This window comes from Giraffa tippelskirchi, chromosome 1 (genome assembly GCF_054371585.1).
Source record: "Giraffa tippelskirchi isolate mGirTip1 chromosome 1, T2T-mGirTip1v1.2.pri, whole genome shotgun sequence".
In the NCBI taxonomy this organism is placed as follows: Eukaryota; Metazoa; Chordata; class Mammalia; order Artiodactyla; family Giraffidae; genus Giraffa; species Giraffa tippelskirchi.
Window position 1 is genome coordinate 96785706 of NC_137275.1, and position 18589 is coordinate 96804294.

The following is an 18589-nucleotide window of genomic DNA, read 5'->3' on the forward strand; positions in this document are numbered from 1 at the left end:
TTTTTTTTTTTTAAGTTTTAATTTAAACACTAAGAAATAATTGAGAAGATCTGGGTTTTGGACCCACCCTGCTACTCATGGAAAAGACACTTGAACCCTCTGGGCCTTAAGTTTCTGGAAAAATGAAGCAATTTGACAAAATAATTACTGTAGCTTTAGGTCTAAAATTGTGTAGTTTACATATACTATATAGTTACAACATAAGGCAATAGTTGCCAAGTTAGGAGCTTCTTTAGTTTTGTGGGTTTAATAAGTATCAGTAGAATCTTAAAAAAGTTAATATTTTTGAGTGAAACAATTTTACAACAGCTAGTTTTTCAATGTGAGTTTTGCCTTCCAAGTTTGGGTGACTGGGGCTATTGTGATCTGGGGTCCTTAGCCATAGGGGCTGCCAAAAGCTACAAAAGAATTGCTTCACTGTTAATTCTGCTGGACTTTTCTGATGGTAAACAAACTTCCTTTGACATGCCCAAGTTTCCAAAGCGGTGCTTTCCTTAGGGAAGGTCGTTGCAGCAATAGGAGCAAAGCCTTTCGATTTAATTCAGTGGCTGAACATGAAAGCCAGGCGTAAATCTTAGAACTGTGCTTTGCTGGCAGGCAGGGAACTCTCCCTACACTCTGATGTGGGGATATGCTAGAGGAGCCCAGGAGGTCCCTGGGAGGGTGCAAACCAATTAAGTAAAAGTCTTGAGCTGAAATAGCTTTTTATCATCTGGGTGAGAAGCCACAGATTTAAAGAAAAGGGCTATTGTTTGACAAAGACCTAATTAGCTGGGCTACACTCAAGCTCTTGGATTTACGTCTTCTTGGGAAAAGGAAAGGTTGAAATTGCATATGGACTGCTAATTAGGTTAGAATTCCTTGAAATTTGGAAATTTAAAATCTATTTCTGAGGAATTTAGGACTCTCCCAAAGGCTGATCATATTTGACTAATGAGGATTTAGATTGAGACCCAAACTAAACATGTGGTTACTCTGGTTTACTGAGGGTTGTCTTAAATATCCTCTTGACTGCAGGCATGGTAGCATACATATTTTAGCCTCTTAAAGCGCATGGACTCTGAAGTAAACAATATGTGGGTTTAAAATTCAGCTGTACAAAATCTCAACTTCATAAATAGCTATTAAATAGCTGTTTGCTTTGAGGGGAGTTACTTGAATTACTGGAGTTTATGTATAAAGTGGGGTAAGTAAAGAGTTAATGAGAGGATTAAATAAAATACAGCTGACATGGTCTGTGTCCCAAGGGACATGATGAGGCTTCTAATCTTTTAACTTAGTATGATGTTTTAAAATGGAGCTCTTTCATGGTGGCAACATTTTATCATAAATGTGCATTGAGATAATTCTTTGTTAAAAACAAGCAAACAAAAAGATGCTGAGAGAAAAACAGGAAAGAATAGGGAAGTAGTAGTCAAAGCTACATGGAGAACATAAAGAAAATTTTCCTTTTTCTGTAAGAGCAGTGAGAACTCGGCGCTGAGTTCAAATCCAGAGTCAAGTCTGGAGTGACTGGGGCAAGTTACTAAGCGACTGGAGCAAGTTATTTAGCTTATCTGCTTCATTTTCCTCATCTAAAATGGTGAAGGTAATAATACTCCTAGTGTTGTCAAACCCAGGCTTGTGTTCCTGATACACAGTGAGGTCCCACAAACTATGTCTGAGTTGGGAGCAGAGAAAGATTTATCACAGGACCAAGCCAGGAGAACAGGCAGCTTGTGGTCAAAAGATCCAAACTCTGGCTTTTAGGAAAGGGTTTTTAAAGATAGTGTTAGAGGAGAGGTTCATAGGATGCATGAGCAACTCGTGGACATTCTTCTGATTGGTAGGTGGTGAGGTAATGGGGGGATGTATCTGGAATCTCAGCCTTCTGGTTCCAGCCAGTCTGAGGTGTTTGTCGTCAGAATATAGTCACCATCCTCCACCTGGGTGGGGGTCTCAGTTTCTGCAGAACAACTGAAAGATATTCATCAGATCTGTCTCCCTTCAGGAGTTAGGAGTTTTGTGACTGTTGTCCTAATCATTAACTGCTTAATCCTGCTCTTTGGAACTCAGGGAAGGCCTAAGAGTCTAAAGCCACCCCCCTCCCCCTTTTTTTTCTAGAAAAAGAATAGGGGGGCACAAAAGGGATTTTGTACCTGGAAAGGCCTCGTGAGATCCTGCTCAGTTTCAATCCCGCCTTTTCTTTGATACTCCTCAATTTTGAAGGGGAACAGGTGCGGGACAAGAAAGGAAATAAAGATTTGGGTAGAGCGGTTAATTATTAATTTGACAGAGGAGCTGAGTTTTAGGGGGTCTAGTTTCACTGGGAGCGGTTGTGAAGATGAAAGAAAGGATGGAAAGAGAATATCTGGCATTTGCTCAGCGCCCAGTAAAAGTTAGGGAGAATTGTCCTCTCTACCACTGTCATTAAACTGCTGAGCTCTCAATATAAAAAATAGGAGGAACAAAGAGGCTTAATACAATGATGCTTGACAAATATAAGGGAGGATGCCTCCACTTGGAGTAAATTTATTTCATTATTTTTTAACATCTAATTATTACTTTTTGATTTCATAGAAATAGAGATAGTTTGTCCAATGAGAGTAGTTCTAAGCTACGTTTTTAAACATGCTAATCTTCCATGTGAAAGCTGGACTTCATTATTTCTAGAGTGTTCCTGGCCAAAGCAGATCAGAGCTTTAATTTTTGGAATGCTAACAAGGGCAGCTGTATTCCAGAGTCCCAGTTGTTTTTATGGAATTTTTAAAAAAATTCAGAAACAAAACTAGTGCGGAAAATGTTTATGGACTCTGGTTTGAGTCTGATTCCTTTGAGAAGGGTTATTTCTCCTCAAAGTAGATGGCAATGAAATTAGTCAATCAAATACTCAAATGTGAAGTCTTATGACCTAATCATAGTGTTAGATTAACTAGTTTTTTTCTTTGCAATTATTTTATATATTTGATTTGGAAAACATTCATAAGGCATGAGATAAATGTTTTTCCTATGAATAAAAAAATTAAATGAAAACCATTTATTTTAGAGGATTCGGGCAATTCCACAACTTGAATTTTCCTATAAATACAGTTTTTATACATAAATTATCATGTGTACCTTTAGTAATAAAGCAAAGATTTTGGAATCTATTAAATGCTTTGCCATTTTATAATTTCTTCTAATTATATTTTTTTCCTGGAACAAAAGGTTAGCAAAGTAATTTGTAATTTTATGTAATAAATTCAGTAGCCCAAGATTTCAGCATCATCTTAGAGGTTAAATCACCATTTGCAGTGATTTTGGAGCCCCCAAAAATAAAGTCAGCCACTGTTTCCACTGTTTCCCCATCTATCTGCCATGAAGTAATGGGACCGGATGCCATGATCTTAGTTTTCTGAATGTTGAGCTTTAAGCCAACTTTTTCAATCTCCTCTTTCACTTTCATCAAGAGACTCTTCAGTTCTTCTTCACTTTCTGCCATAACGGTGGTGTCATCTGCATATCTGAGGTTATTGATATTTCTCCCAGCAATCTTGATTCCAGCTGATACTTCTTCCAGCCCAGGATTTCTCATCATGTACTCTGCATATAAGTTAAATAAGCAGGGTGACAATATATGGCCTTGACGTACTCCTTTTCCTATTTGGAACCAGTCTGTTGTTCCATGTCCAGTTCTAACTGTTGCTTCCTGACCTGCATACAGGTTTCTCAAGAGGCAGGTCAGGTGGTCTGGTATTCCCATCTCTTTCAGAATTTTCCTCAGTTTATTGTGATCCACACAGTCAAAGGCTTTGACATAGTCAATAAAGCAGAAATAGATGTTTTTCTGGAACTCTCTTGCTTTTTCGATGTCAGTGGATGGATGTTGGTAATTTGGTCTCTGGTTCCTCTGCCTTTTCTAAAACCAGCTTGAACATCTGGAAGTTGACGGTTCATGTATTGCTGAAGCCTGGCTTGGAGAATTTTGAGCCTTATTTTACTAGCGTGTGAGATGAGTGTAATTGTGCGGTAGTTTGATCATTATTTGGCATTGCCTTTCTTTGGGATTGGAATGAAAATTGACCTTTTCTAGTCCTGTGGCCACTGCTGGGTTTTCCAAATTTGCTGGCATATTGAGTGCAGCACTTTCACAGCATCATCTCTTAGGATTTGAAATAGCTCAACTGGAATTCCATCACCGCCACTAGCTTTATTTGTAGTGATGCTTCCTAAGGCCCACTTGACTTCACATTCCAGTATGTCTGGAATGTGACGTCTGGAATTTTAAAGGAATTAGTAAAAGATAAATTGACACTACAGCCAGGGGTCCTCAAGAGGCTTACATTTATGTAAGAATACAGACAATCAGAAAAACTATCTAAATGAGGCAGTCACAATAAGAAGAAACAGAGATTGAGTATAATGGAAGGGAGCCAAAAATTATTTGTAGAAGGAAGACAACAGATTCAAGATGATTAGGGAAGGCCTAAAATAAGGATTCTGGTTAAGAAATGAATATTAGCATCCATTTAGCATTCAAGAAAGATTTTGTTCCACGTGGGATCAAAATATCCTTTAATCAGATATATCACTGATTCTCAGTGCTGTCCCGTTATTGTGATATTATTACATTTTGGGAAAGACCAATAACATTTTCATTAAATGGTAAGGATTTTTTAAAACTTAGGCTTTATTGAGGTATAATCAACATACAAAATTGTAAAATATTTAATGTGTATATCTTGGTGATAGGATATACATATACATTGTGAAAGGGAACTGCTTTCTAGTTAATTAACATATTGATAAGGATTTTTAAAGATTTTTGTTTTAAGATGGGCATTGCCAACATCTGCATTGATGACTTTCCTTTTGTTTTTCCACTACTGATGAATTCTAATTTGAATAGCACATAGCACATTCTTACTTCAGGTATGTTCATATCATAAATGAGATGTCCGAGTGTTAATGATCTCAGAGACTGCCACTTATTATGTAGCAGGCACTGATCAGGGCAGAGGAACAGGAGATACGACATTCCCTGTCTTGAACATCTGCTACTCTGCCGCTAGGAAGAGTTTGTACTATGGGATGATTTTATAGGTTAATTCTCTGAGGAAATCAGATTTCTTATTTGTGACTATTGGCATTATTTACTGCCTGTAATACAAAAAAAAAAGCAGTATCTTTTATTTGGGTTTTGAGCCCGCACCTCCAAGACTTTTTTCTTGTGTACATGGTCAAAAGTGATTCATTAGCTCATGCTGTATTTTGAAATTATATAAAAGCAACTAGGTTCTATGCTGATGACCCTTTAATTTGAGTGACTGTTAGGAGTAACTTGGGGATTTGTTAGCCTTAGAAATGGCATTTGCTAAGACCTGTGTGTGATGATGTCTCTGATCCACCCAGTTACAGGTTACTTCACTTGCTGCCAAAGTAATGGGGAGAACTCTGGCTCAGCATTTTGCGTCATAATCTCCCAAAAGCTTTGTAAACAATCCTGAAACTTAATGTAGCGAGTTTAAAAATTACAGTAAAGAAATTAACCTTCCCATCTTTCGTTTTCTCAAAAATTTTGAAACCTCTATTACTTGCAATTACAATGAATTTTGGTTTATACCAAACTCACAACTATAGAAGGTCTCAATGAGAATGTTTGTGTACTGTTTTTAACTCAAGGTTTTTTTTAATCTCTTTTTAGAATCTGTGAGAGAATATATATGTATGTATATAACTGAATCACTTTGCTGTACATCTGAAATAACACAACATTGTAAATTAACTATCTTTCAATCTTCCCAGCCCAGGGATCAAACCCAGGTCTCCCACATTGCAGGCAGATTCTTTACCAGCTGAGCCATAAGGGAAGCCCAATTTAAAAAATGGTTAAAAATCTCTTTTTGAAAGGTACTGGGGTATAAGTATAACATTGTGTGTGTTTGTACATGCATGTGTGTTAGTTGCTCAGTCATGTCCAACACTTTGTGACCTCATAAACTGTAGCTGTCCAAGCTCCTCTGTCCATGGAATTCTCTGGGCAAGAATACTGGAGTGGGTAGCCATTTCCTTCTCCAGGGGATCTTACTGATCCAGGAATTGAACCCATTTCTCCTGCATTGCAGGCAGGTTCTTTACTGTCTGAGCCATTAGAGAAGCCCAAGTATAACATTACTACGTTACATAAAAAGGATGTATTTTGTGGCAGTAATCTCACTGTATGTACTGCTAGGTTTACCCATGAAAAATAGGTGAGTAAACTACTTACAGAATGATAAGGGCAAAACATAATGTGGTGTGGAGTTGGGGAACATAATGAGTCACTTGAATGAAGTTTTCCTGCAGTTAGAATTAATAAAAGGTGTAATGATAGTAAACACTACAAGGTATCTAATTTAATTTTATACCATAACCTTAAAAATATAGATATTTTCATTTACCTAAGATTTATTTTCTGACATATATACTTGAAACATTGAAGATGGATGTTTCACAAATTTCCCTGCAGTTTTAAAAACATCTGTTATTGGCAGAGGATGGTCCACTAGATTTCTTATGTATTCATTCCAAAAAAGTCATTGCTCCAAGTTTTAAAGAAATTAATTACTCTGTTATTTTTCCATAGCAATGTGCATTTCAGTTGTTGAGTAGTGTTTTGTGGGAAATTAGGATTAACTACACATATGTACACACACACACTTTGACTTTGCTTGATTGTTTGGTGAATTATTTTGCTACATTTATAAAGCATTCTGTTTTAAAAAGTCAGCACTACTTTTTTTCTTAAAGAAATACTACCCATAATTGTTTTTAAATTGGTGTATGGTAAAATTAGGAAGCAAGGAAAAATTACCTTTTGGAGAACTAAATATTCTTAATTACTTGTTATTGGGCATACTTTGTGACTATAATTTATGTCCTCTTACCTCCTGTAAATCTTAGAGAGGAAAAATCCTTAAGCAGCATGCTGCAATGAGTGCTGCTTATCCAGCTGCTGGTAAGAACATCAAAATCTTTATTGTGGCAGAGGTCTAGTTAAAGTCTTAGTCCACATACCTAAGGGAACCATTTATATGAGATTATATAATGACAATAAAAAGACAGAGTTACTAAACCCAAACCACAGAATAAGAATGATAAGAAGCAGAATACTCTTCAGGTACATAATTATATTTATATAGCAAACAATATATATCATTGTTCTTTTTTATACTTTTTATATTTAGTTATTATAGAAAATTGATATTAATAAAATATTAATTAAACACAAGCAAAATGAAGATAGTAAAGTTCATTTATTATCCAACCACCCAGAAATTAAGTTAATTTTTGATGTTACCACTGGTGTAAACTTTTTACGTGTTTTTCTTCATGTTTATTATTATTTTTTAAAGAGATGGAAGCTTTATCCTGTGGTCCCAATGTTAAATTCTTAACTTTTTCATAAGTAAATTATATCTATTATCCATCTACCTACTAAAAGACATCTTGGTTGCTTCTATTTTGTGGTGATAATGAATAAAGCTACTATAAACAAACAACAGAAGTCAATTATATCTAGCGGAAAACTGTGGTCTTTTCTTTCCCCTCACAATTCTACATTGTCTGCTGATAAACTTTTGTGATAGTTTATCAGTCTTGGTCTGTGTCAGAATAGTTACTTCCTTGTATCAAAGCTTGCCATAAATTGTAAATAAATCTTAAGTTTGTGCAATTACTTCAAATTTACTTTTCCATACAATAAAGAATTATTGATATTTCTATAGGTCTAGCTATTTTCTAGATTTATGCTACACTGGATTTGTAAGTTTTCCTTTAATATACTCTAAAAAAAATCTGATGTTTTCTCTGTAATGTCCCTTTTTTCTGCTTTTATAATGATTTCCTTTTTTGAGGTCTTTTACAACAGCTTGTGGGATCTCAGTTCACTGACCAGGGATTGAACCCTGGGCCCTGGCAGTGAAAGTCTGGAATCCTAACTGCTAGGCCACTAGGGAACCCCAGAGGGCTTTTAATTTTTTCTTGATTTCTACCAGCTCATGTTTTATCTCCTTTGAAAGTACTGATATCTCCTTATCTTCCATAAGTACTTGTATTTTTAGTTTGTGCTCTTATTTTATAAATGCAATTACTTTTAAAAGTTTAAAAACATTAATATTTTTGATTAAATCTTGTCTTTGGGACCATTTTTCTGGTGAATGCTTTTGTTATTTATTTCTGCTGTTTTTCTTCATTTTTTTTGCATTACTTTTTGTATAAATTCTGTCTTTTTAAAAATTGAGTTATAATATGTATATCATGCTGCTGCTGCTAAGATGCTTCAGTTGTGTCCGACCCTGTGCGACAGAGTCGCAGGCAGCCACCAGGCTCCCCCGTCCCTGGGATTCTCCAGGAAAGAACTGGAGTGGATTGCTATTTCCTTCTCCAATGCATGAAAGTGAAAAGTGAAAGTGAAGTCACTCAGTCGTGTCCGACTCTTAGTGACCCCATGGACTACAGCCTACCAGGCTCCTCCGTCCATGGGATTTTCCAGGCAAGAGTACTGGAGTGGGGTGTCATTGCCTTCTCCGATGTATAGCATAAAATCCACCATTTTAAAGCAGTGTATTTTTTAAAGCATATTCACAGAGTTGTGCAAATAACACTGTTTAATTCCATCATAATATTTTCATCACCCCCAAAAGAAGCTCTATATCTGAAAACTCTGTACCTGTTAGCAGTCGCTCGCCTTTCCCACTCTCCTCAGTTCAGTTCAGTCACTCAGTCGTGTCCAACTCTTTGCGACCCCATGAACCGCAGCACACAAAGCTTCCCTGTCCATCACCAACTCCTGGAGCGTACTCAAACTCATGTCCATCGCGTTGGTGATGCCATCCAACCATCTCATCCTCTGTCGTCCCCTTCTCCTCCCGCCTTCAATCTTTCCCAGCATCAGGGTCTTTTCCAATGAGTCGGTTCTTTGCATCAGGTGGTCAAAGTATTGAAGTTTTAGCTTCAGCATCAGTCTTTCCAATGAATATTCAGGACTGATTTCCTTTAGGACTGACAGATTGGATCTCCTTGCAGTCCCCTCACCCATGTTCTTTTTCAATACTGTTTTGGATCCTCCTTTTTTTTTTTTTTTGATCCTCCTTTTTTATTCCTGATTTTAGTAATTTGAGAATGCTCCTTTTTTTTTTTTCTTGGTGAATCCAATTAAAATTTATCAGTTGATCTTTTCAAAGAACCAGCTTTTGGTTTTGTTGATATTTTTTCTATTCTCTCTTTTGCTTATTTATGCTCCAATCTTTATTTTTTCCTTCTTTCTGTTTGCTTTTGGTTTACTCTGTTCTTCTTTTTCTAGTTTCTTAAGTGAAACATTAGATTTTTGACTTGAGATATTTTTAACATGCATGTTTACAGCTATAATTTTCCCCCTGCTATAATTCCAATCCATAAGTTTTGTTATGTTGTGTTTTCATGTTAATTCATCTCAAAGTATTATCTAATAACCCTTGTGATTTCTTCTTCATTGGTTACTAATATTTATTTTCTACATATTTTAAAATTTTTAATATTTTCCACTGTTATAGGTTTCTAATTTCATTCTCTTGTGGTTGGAGAATATTCTTCATATACTTTCAATTCTTTTAAATTTAATGACTTGTTTTATGGTATAATATATGATATATCTTAGAGAATAGCCCATGTGCAAAATGATTTGAAAAACATTTTTAAAGTTCATGTTTTTAATTTTGAGTATGATAAATATTGATAGATATAACTCATAAACTAAAGTTCTTTGAGGTTCTTCATAGCTTTTCATAATTGTGAGCAGGCCTTAAGATTAAAATGGCTGATAACTACTGACTTAAAGTAATGGTGACCAATGACCCTAGACTCAAATTTGACTCTGATTATGAAAGATGATGATTGCCTTGCCAGTAAGTATAGACTTTCTTTGTAATCAATAGGAAGTCAGGGGAGTTTTTAGCAGGAATGAATAATTACAGTATCTCCTGCATTTATGGGGCATGGAATAGTGCCTTCTACTTAGCACCTCAACAAATATTTGTTGGAAGATTGTTTGAAGTGTGGATTGAAAAACTGAGAGACAGGCAGGATAACTAGTTTGTTTTTAAAATTTTAGGCAAGAGATGCTTAGACGAATGAAACCCTTTTTGAGAAATTGTTTCAACTCTCTAATTACTTTTTTCCCCTGTATTTATCAGTAAAGCAAATGTGAAATGCTACCTGAATATTTGGAAATTTTTTTTTCTGTAGAGTGTTCAGTGTCTTTCCAACAGTTTAAAGTGGTTTCACGAATGTGTATGGGCTTCCTAGGTTGCGCTAGTGGTAAAGAACTTGCCTGCCAATACAGGAGACATTGGGACATGGTTTCCATCCCTGGATCGGTAAGATCCTGTGGAGGAGGGCACGGACGTCCCAGGCAACCCACTCCAGTATTCTCGCCTGGAGAATCCCATGGACAGAGAAGCGTGGTGGGCTACGATCCATAGGGTCACAAAGAGTCGGACATGACTGAAGTGACTCAGTACGCACTCATGGATGTGTATAGTCAGTCCTTTGCCAATGCTACTATTCAGATGTTTGTTGTTTAAGTAGATAGAAAGCCAATATATATATAAACTGAGCACAAAACAGATGAAAGGGATTCACCATAATGATAATCACAGTATCTCTTCTTTAAAATACAGAATCCTGCTTGGAGTTTCTATGTGCTTTGAAACATGTCAATTTAAACTGATGTAATTTTGCATTACATTGTGGTGGTTATTTTGAGATTATGCAGCCTATCAATCAGGAGAAAAACAGCTGGCACTCTCAAACTAAGATAAATTAGGGAAGTTTTATTTGTGTTGAAACTATCTACAGAGGCAAATGAAGAGGAAACCAGGGAGAATAGAAGTTATTTCAAAAGCAAGAAAAAAAGTGTGTGGGGGATGGAGGACATAGGTGGAGGCTTTAACTTTGAGATGAGATGTACCACTTCCCTGCAGGAATGGAAGAAACAAACAGGTGTAGAAATGGATATACTGAGGGATTCCCTGTTAGCTAGTGGTTAGGATTCCAGGCTTTCACTGCCAGGGTTCAGGTTCAATCCCTTATTGGGGAACTTGAGATCCTGCAAGCCGTGTGGTATAGAACAGCCAAAAAAAAAAAGAAAGAAAGGAACACAGGCAACAGATACCACACACTGAAGTGTCTGGGATCACGGATGTACCTCATCCTCATTAGCCGAGATCATTTGTTGCACCAGAGAGATGAGAGGTGCAGTCTAGTTGTACCAAAAATGACACAGAACTGTTTATTCAACCCATAATTTTTAAATAGCTTTATTGAGTTATATGCATTATATTTAATATATAGAATTTGGTAAGTTTTGACATATGTACGCAACCATGAAACCATTACCACAATCAAGATGGTGGTCATATCCATCACCCCAAGAGTTTCCTCATGCCCCTTTGTGGGATTCCCCCCTTCCTGCCCCTCCCTTACCCCCAGACAGGTTGTCACTATGGATTGATTTGCATTTATAATGTTATATAAATTGAATTATACAATATCTACTCCTTTTTTTTCACCTGACTTCTACTTAGCATAATTGTTTTCTGATTCATCCATGTAAAATATTAAAATATTAGACTCTCAGTTTAATATTCAGCCCTTTTACCTACTTTTGGTGAACATTTTGTTCCATTTCCTTCTGGTGTTAAACATTCTTTTTCTTGTCAAGTTTTTTTTTTTTTAATTGTTTTATTTTATTTATTGGACACACAGCATGTGGGATCTTAGTTCCCCAACCAGGGATCGAACCCATGCTCCCTCCATTGGGAGCTCAGAGTCTTAACCACTGGACCACCAGGGAATCCCCCTCTTGTCAAGTTTTTTACCCAGCAGTTTCCTCTGCCTTCCTAGGAGTACATGACTTCTGTTTTCTTCACTAGATAAATGAGTCTCAGATCAACCTACATTACTTTCTCCTCCTTTTCATCTTTTTTCCTCTAGTCTCGGGTATGAAGTGTCCACCTGGGCTCTATTGCATTGTTCCTTTCTTTCTCATCTCTCTTTCACTCTGTTGCCCAATTTTTCTTGGTTTTTTACCTTCAACCTCCTTTCACCATTGGCTCATTTCCCTAAGCCACTAAGTCTTTCTCATCCTAAAATAAAAATATCAACAACAACCAGAATAGCCACAGTAATTAGATAGAGAATGGTCTGATGTCTGTACTTCACCCCTACTGCCTCATCTCTCTTTCCTTGCTTGGTCAAATTTCTTCAAAGTATGGCCTAAACAGGACCAGCTACAGAATTTGTAGAATCCAGTACAAAGTGAAAATACGAGGCCTCTTGCCCAAAATTATTGAGAATTTCTAGATGGCAAAAGCAGAGGATTAAATCAAGCTTAGGCTCTTGGGCCTCTATAACTGAGTGGGGTGCACATCATGAAATCTACCCTATAATCTGGTCTCTTTTCCTTATTTCTACTCGCTGAATTCCTGTTCATCTCTTGCCCCACTGCAAACTATCTTTTATCTCCTTCTTAATGCCATGTAAGATTACCACCCAGCTAATATCAGTGCATGTTTTTCAGTTCTTACTTTGAAATTTTTGCATTAACCTTATCTTCTTTATATAGTCCCATCTCCCTTTCATGCATTATGGTTGATAGCAAATTATTTCTTGAATGAGTAAATGAACATCCTTGGATTTTACTCAGTGGATTTTCATGATACCAACTGTCCTCTCACTTATTCCATACCTTCACCCTAGTTATTCCAGATTTTTATTTACGTGTGTGTCTTCAAAATCTGTATGTAAACTGGTAACTTCAAAACCTATATGTCTAACTCTTCCCCTAACGTTAGATACACATAGACACACACACACATATACACACAGAAATATATATTTGCTGCCTCTGAGATAGCTTCACCTGGTTGATCAATTGATACTTCAAATTCAGCATTTTCCAAACCAAACTGGTTCTTATCTCCATGATTTCTCCTTTTTCACTGACTCTTATTTTTAATGGCATTCTGGGCATAAAATACTAGGGAGGACTCATTGAAGGAGAGATTATATTTTCTGACCAATATGAGAAATTCAGGAAAGATGTTTGATCTGAAATAGGACTGGAAAGGTAAATTTGGAAAAAGAAAAGTAAGGTGGAAGTTGCATAAAAGATAGAATGGATAGGATTGTGGTGGCCAGTTTCTAAAATGCTCTCTAAAGATTCCCACCTCCCAACATTTACATCCTGTATTATACTCTCCCACAATGAATGGGGCTGGCTCCTGGAACATACAGGGCATTGCCAAAACTTGTAAGGCTGAGTTATAAAAGATGTGTGGCTTCTGTCTTGTTCTGTTGGGTCAGTAGCTCTAGAGGAAGCCACCTGCCTTGTTGTGGACCCCCCCAAACAGCCCCACACCTGTAGAGAGGTCCATCTGTTGAAGAACTGAGGCCTCCAGACAGCAGCCATGTGTGTGTCCTTTCCTGGATACAGATCCTCTGTCCTAGCAAACTTTCAGATGCTTGGAGTCCTAGCCTGTGTTTTGATGCAACTTCCTGAGGGACCCTGAGACAGAACCATCCAGCCAAGTCACTGTCCAATCCCTGACCCACAGAAACTGTGAAATAATGATGGTTTATTATTCTAAGCCGTTAAGTTTTAGAGTAATTTGTTACATAGCAATAAAAAACTACTGCAGAAGGCTTTTTGCTGTATACATTTTTATAGGTATTGCACTGTTTGAACCATGGGAGTGTATTATCTGTATAAACAAACATAGCAACTACAAAGGGAGCTCTGAAAATTAAATCTCTGCCTAAATCCCCCAGCGGTTTCCCATTACGTTTCGAATTCCTTGCACTTACCCAGTCTGTGTGATCTTGTTCCACTTCCCTCTTCAGTGTCTCCAGCTAGGAGATACTTAGTGCTGGTTCCCCTGGACTTTCATCTATGTTCTGACATTTTAGAATTCTTGGATCAACAAAGATCAGCTTCTTGAATTGAAACCCAAGTTGTACACGCTAAAGCAGCTCTTTAACTGCTGAAAGAAAGAGAAACCTTAAGACAGGAATGAGTTTGGGAAATGCTGAGTTTGAAGTATCAATTGATCAGCCAGGTGAAGATTCCTCAGAGGCAGCAAATATAAAATTCTGTGTGTATGTGTGTTGAAAATTAGGGGAAGAGTTAGATACATAAATTTTTTAATAGAAGGGATATATCCTATATGTTTCTAGCACAGTGGGATACACACACACATGACTTTATAGAGGTATAATTAAAATATAATAAACTGTACATATTTAAAGTATACACTTTGATAGATTTAAGATAAATCTGAAACCATCACCATAGTCAAGATAGTGAATATAGCCATTATGCTTAAAAGTTTCTTCCAAACCCCTTCTTTTCACATCATGTCTCTCTTCTAATTATTTTGAACAAATTATACTTCTTTGGGGAAATTCTAAAACATTTCCATCATTATAGAAAGTTCTACTAGAAAGTGCTTGTGCAGGTCTGGTAAAGAATACCCCATTTTATTTTGGTGTAGTTAATATACTGTTTGTTTACAAAGTCAGTGAGCATTGCAACCTAATAGTGTAGGGAAACAATTCTATCTATTGACAGTTGTGATGAGATAGCTCTTGAGTTTAAGGGATGTGTTTGCCAGATTGACTGAGATATAGTAAGTTTACCCCATTATGCAAAGTGTGAAATGCTAACAGCAAATCATCATCTTCTTCCAGGAAACTAGCTCCTGACTGTAATTAGAAAAGTTAGCTTTATAGGTTGAAGAGAGATTTGTAGTTTTTGATTGAAGTAGGAAAATAAAACTTGCTGCTTCCATTTAGTTATCACATACAGATATGATCTGAGCATTCCCTATCTGTATCTTCTGGTCCTCTTTCCTTTTTCTCTATTTGATTAGACTAGAGGTTGGTAACTTCCCTATAAATTCCTCAAACAGATTGATAAATTAAGATTAGATTAGGATTGATGAATTAAGAAGGATCTTAGTCCCTTTCACCTTTACCTGAAGCCCTAGACTGAGAGGAATATGGCATAATGTAGTGTTTTCCTGGAGAATAGCTCCAGTGGTTTGTTTCTTGGGGAATAGCTCCGAATCAGATGTACAGATAAGCTAAAAAAGAAAGAAAAAAATTATGGCTATGCCTAACATACAGAAATAGTTTTTATTTTTTTTACAATTACGGTTTTATTAACTATTTTAGTATATTTTAGTATAAACTGAAACCTCATTCTTCTTTGTAAGAATGAAAATATACATTTTCAGTGTTATTTACCTACTGTATCATAAGTTATTATGTTATCAAATATATTCTATAGCACAATTTAAGATAGCTAATGTATACTTTTTCCCTTTTTTTCCTTATTTTTTAAATCATGAAAGTATGATAATATTTATAGGAGACTTGGAAAATGTATAACAAAGTTAGCAAATATATATATATATTTTTGTTTAATGAAATTTGAATATCAGCTGTTGTGAATAAAGACAACTTTTCCTCTAAGCTTTTTACCCTTGAATTGTTTTTATAGTCCCACATACAGGGGAAAAGTACAAAAGTAATTTCAAGCAATGTTAGGGTCAAGGTTGCCAGCCTAGTTAGAAAAGAAGAAAATATTTATTTTTAGTTGCTGAAATATTCATTTGTAGCTTAAAATGTGTTTTTCATTTCAGATTCTGAATGATGTTTACTAATTGGAATGACTGGAAACCTGATCTGGGAATTGGAATTTGGCAGCTGGACCATGGTTCAAAATAATAAGAATGTTGATTTAGGATCAGAATCAAAGGATACCATATCTAATTGAAACTTTGGGAAAATTTATATAGGCAACGTGGAATTATCCAAATTAGAATTAAGGAAGAATACTAGGTCTAAAGCATCAATGATTGAAAGATTAAAAAACAAAACAAAGCAAAAAACTCCTAGGTTCTGTTGATTTCATTGCTTAATATAAACAGAAAATATTTTAAGTTTTTTAGGAAATCTGAGAATATGAAATATTTTTAGAAAAATTCTATGAAAATAACAGTGTCTTGTACAAAGAATACAAACGTTTATTAGCTTGTAGCAGAGTACAGTAAGTGCTCATGGAGCCTCAGGCTGGATTAATTTATATACTCCTTTCCCCTGGAGAATATGTTGAAGGGGGCCATGATGTGCTGAATGCATGTGGTGAGAGACCACTTTCTGGTTTACCTGGTAGTTGTATGTGTACTCACAGTCACTTGTGTTTCTATTTGTATTTGTTATTGTAGTTACGCAAACATATGTGTTATAAAAGCAGATGAAACATATTTGAAAGTTATTTTTATGAAAAATGGAATGCTTTGGAAAGATAATAAAGGTGAGTCAAGGTGGGCCAGAAAACAAAAAGATTAGAGAGAATTTCCTCTTTGATCATGAAGGATCTGTATTCAGATTGTCTCACATTTGGCTTGATACTTTCCCTCCACTTAAACTGAAATTTGAAGTAGTAGACTATCCTTTGAGGCTGTGGTGTATATGCAAGAAAGAAGACTCAAAATTTGATATTGCAGTCATGAAATTAAACAAGGGCTCTTGGCCCTACACAATGGTGAATAAATGACTTTTAATTAAGTTAAAGTATTTATCATATATATATATGTATATCTTTTAAACTACTTCTCCATTCTAACTTTTTCAATTTATCAATCAATACTTGAACCTGATTTGTTCTACATAAGGAGATAAGAGAGTGAATTTAAACTGTGAGTGATTTTCGATAGGGATTTAAAAAACGAGAAGATTCTGTAACGGTTCAATCAAATTTGGTCTCATTTCATAAATTCCCCTGAGTAACTATAAAAATGTGACTTAGACTCATCAATACTTTTGGTAATTATAGAAAAACTTGGAATTCTGATAAAAGGTTTCCAAAGCAGTGATAGACAGAATATAAATTTGTAGCCTTTAAAAATTTTTTTATTATTTTCTTGGCCATGTCACACAGCATGTGGGATCTTTGTTCCCTGACTAGGAATTGAATCCATATCCCTTGTATTGGAAGCACAAAGTCGTAATCACTGTACTGCCAGGGAAGTCCCAAATATGTAGTCTTTAAAATTCTCTCTAGTAGTCTTATCACAAAAATGAAACAAACTGGTCTCTTTTGACTTAAATAGTTAAAACTGTTGTTCTGTGGTTAATAGAATAGATTAGGAGTTTCATTATTTTTTGACTGTGGGTTGCAACTCTTTTGGTGAAGAGCCAGATAATAAATTGTTTTGACTTTGTGTATTATACGGTTACTACCCAATTCTATTCGTACCCAAAGCAGCCCCAGACAACATGTGATCTAGTCAGTATGGTTGCACTGAAATTTGAATTTCATATAATGTTAACATGTCATGATATATTCTTCTTCTTCATATTTTTTCCCAACCATTTAAAAATATAAAAACTATTTTTGGTGCTCAGTCTGTTAAAAAACATGTGGGAGGCTGGATTTAGCCCTTGGGCTCATTTGCCAACTCCTGATCTAGCCCTCATTCTAATTACTCAACACTGCTTTTTCATGACCTAATCAGGATCTTGCAGCATCACAGAAACACATTGTGTTTATATTTGCTTACACTTTTTTTGCTCATATTTTTTCTTGCCTGGAATAATCTCTTTGTGTCTTCTAATCCAGAATTAGCTTAATTCTTCTGTTCTTCCTCATAATGTTCCCAGCTTCCCTCAGGTGTCTCCATTGCCTTCACATTCTCTTAAGTATCTTTGTTCTCTTTCCTATGATTAGTGTGAGTCAATCCTTTATTATTTCAGATTTGTGAGCTTTGATTCTTTCAATTATAACTTTTTGGACCAGAGATCACATATTATACTCCCTCTAATTGACTGTGTGGATCACAATAAACTGTGGAAACTTCTAAAAGAGATGGGAATACCAGACCACATGACCCATCTCTTGAGAAACCTGTATGCAGGTCAGGAAGAAACAGTTAGAACTGGACATGGAACAACAGACTGGTTCCAAATAGGAAAAGGAGTACATCAAGGCTGTATACTGTCACCCTGCTTATTTAACTTATATGCAGAGTAAATCATGAGAAACGCTGGGCTGGATGAAGCACGAGCTGGAATCAAGATTGCCGGGAGAAATATCAATAACCTCACATATGCAGATGACACCACCCTTATGGCAGAAAGTGAAGAGGAACTAAAAAGCCTCTTGATGAAAGTGAGAGAGGAGATTGAAAAAGTTGGCTTAAAGCTCAACGTTCAGAAAACTAAGATCATGGCATCTGGTCCCATCACTTCATGGGAAATAGATGGGAAACAGTGGAAACAGTGTCAGACTTTATTTTTGGGGGCTCCAAAATCACTGCTGATGGTGATTGCAGCCATGAAATTAAAAGACGCTTACTCCTTGGAAGGAAGGTTATGACCAACCTAGACAGAATATTCAAAAGCAGAGACATTACTTTGCCAACAAAAGTCCGTCTAGTCAAGGCTATGGTTTTTCCAGTGGTCACGTATGGATGTGAGAGTTGGACGGTGAAGAAAGCTGAGTGCCGCAGAATTGATGCTTTTGAACTGTGGTGTTGGAGAAGACTCT

The 18589-nt window shown here is 36.2% G+C and overlaps 1 long non-coding RNA gene across 1 annotated transcript; it reads left to right on the plus strand.

The window, feature by feature from the left end:
• The first annotated feature begins 6034 nt into the window (after nt 1–6034).
• LOC145504275 (uncharacterized) lies at nt 6035–15929 on the plus strand. Its single transcript, XR_014052151.1, has 2 exons — nt 6035–6209; nt 15681–15929. It is a non-coding gene; the product is annotated as an uncharacterized LOC145504275 (long non-coding RNA).
• The last annotated feature ends 2660 nt before the right edge of the window (nt 15930–18589 follow it).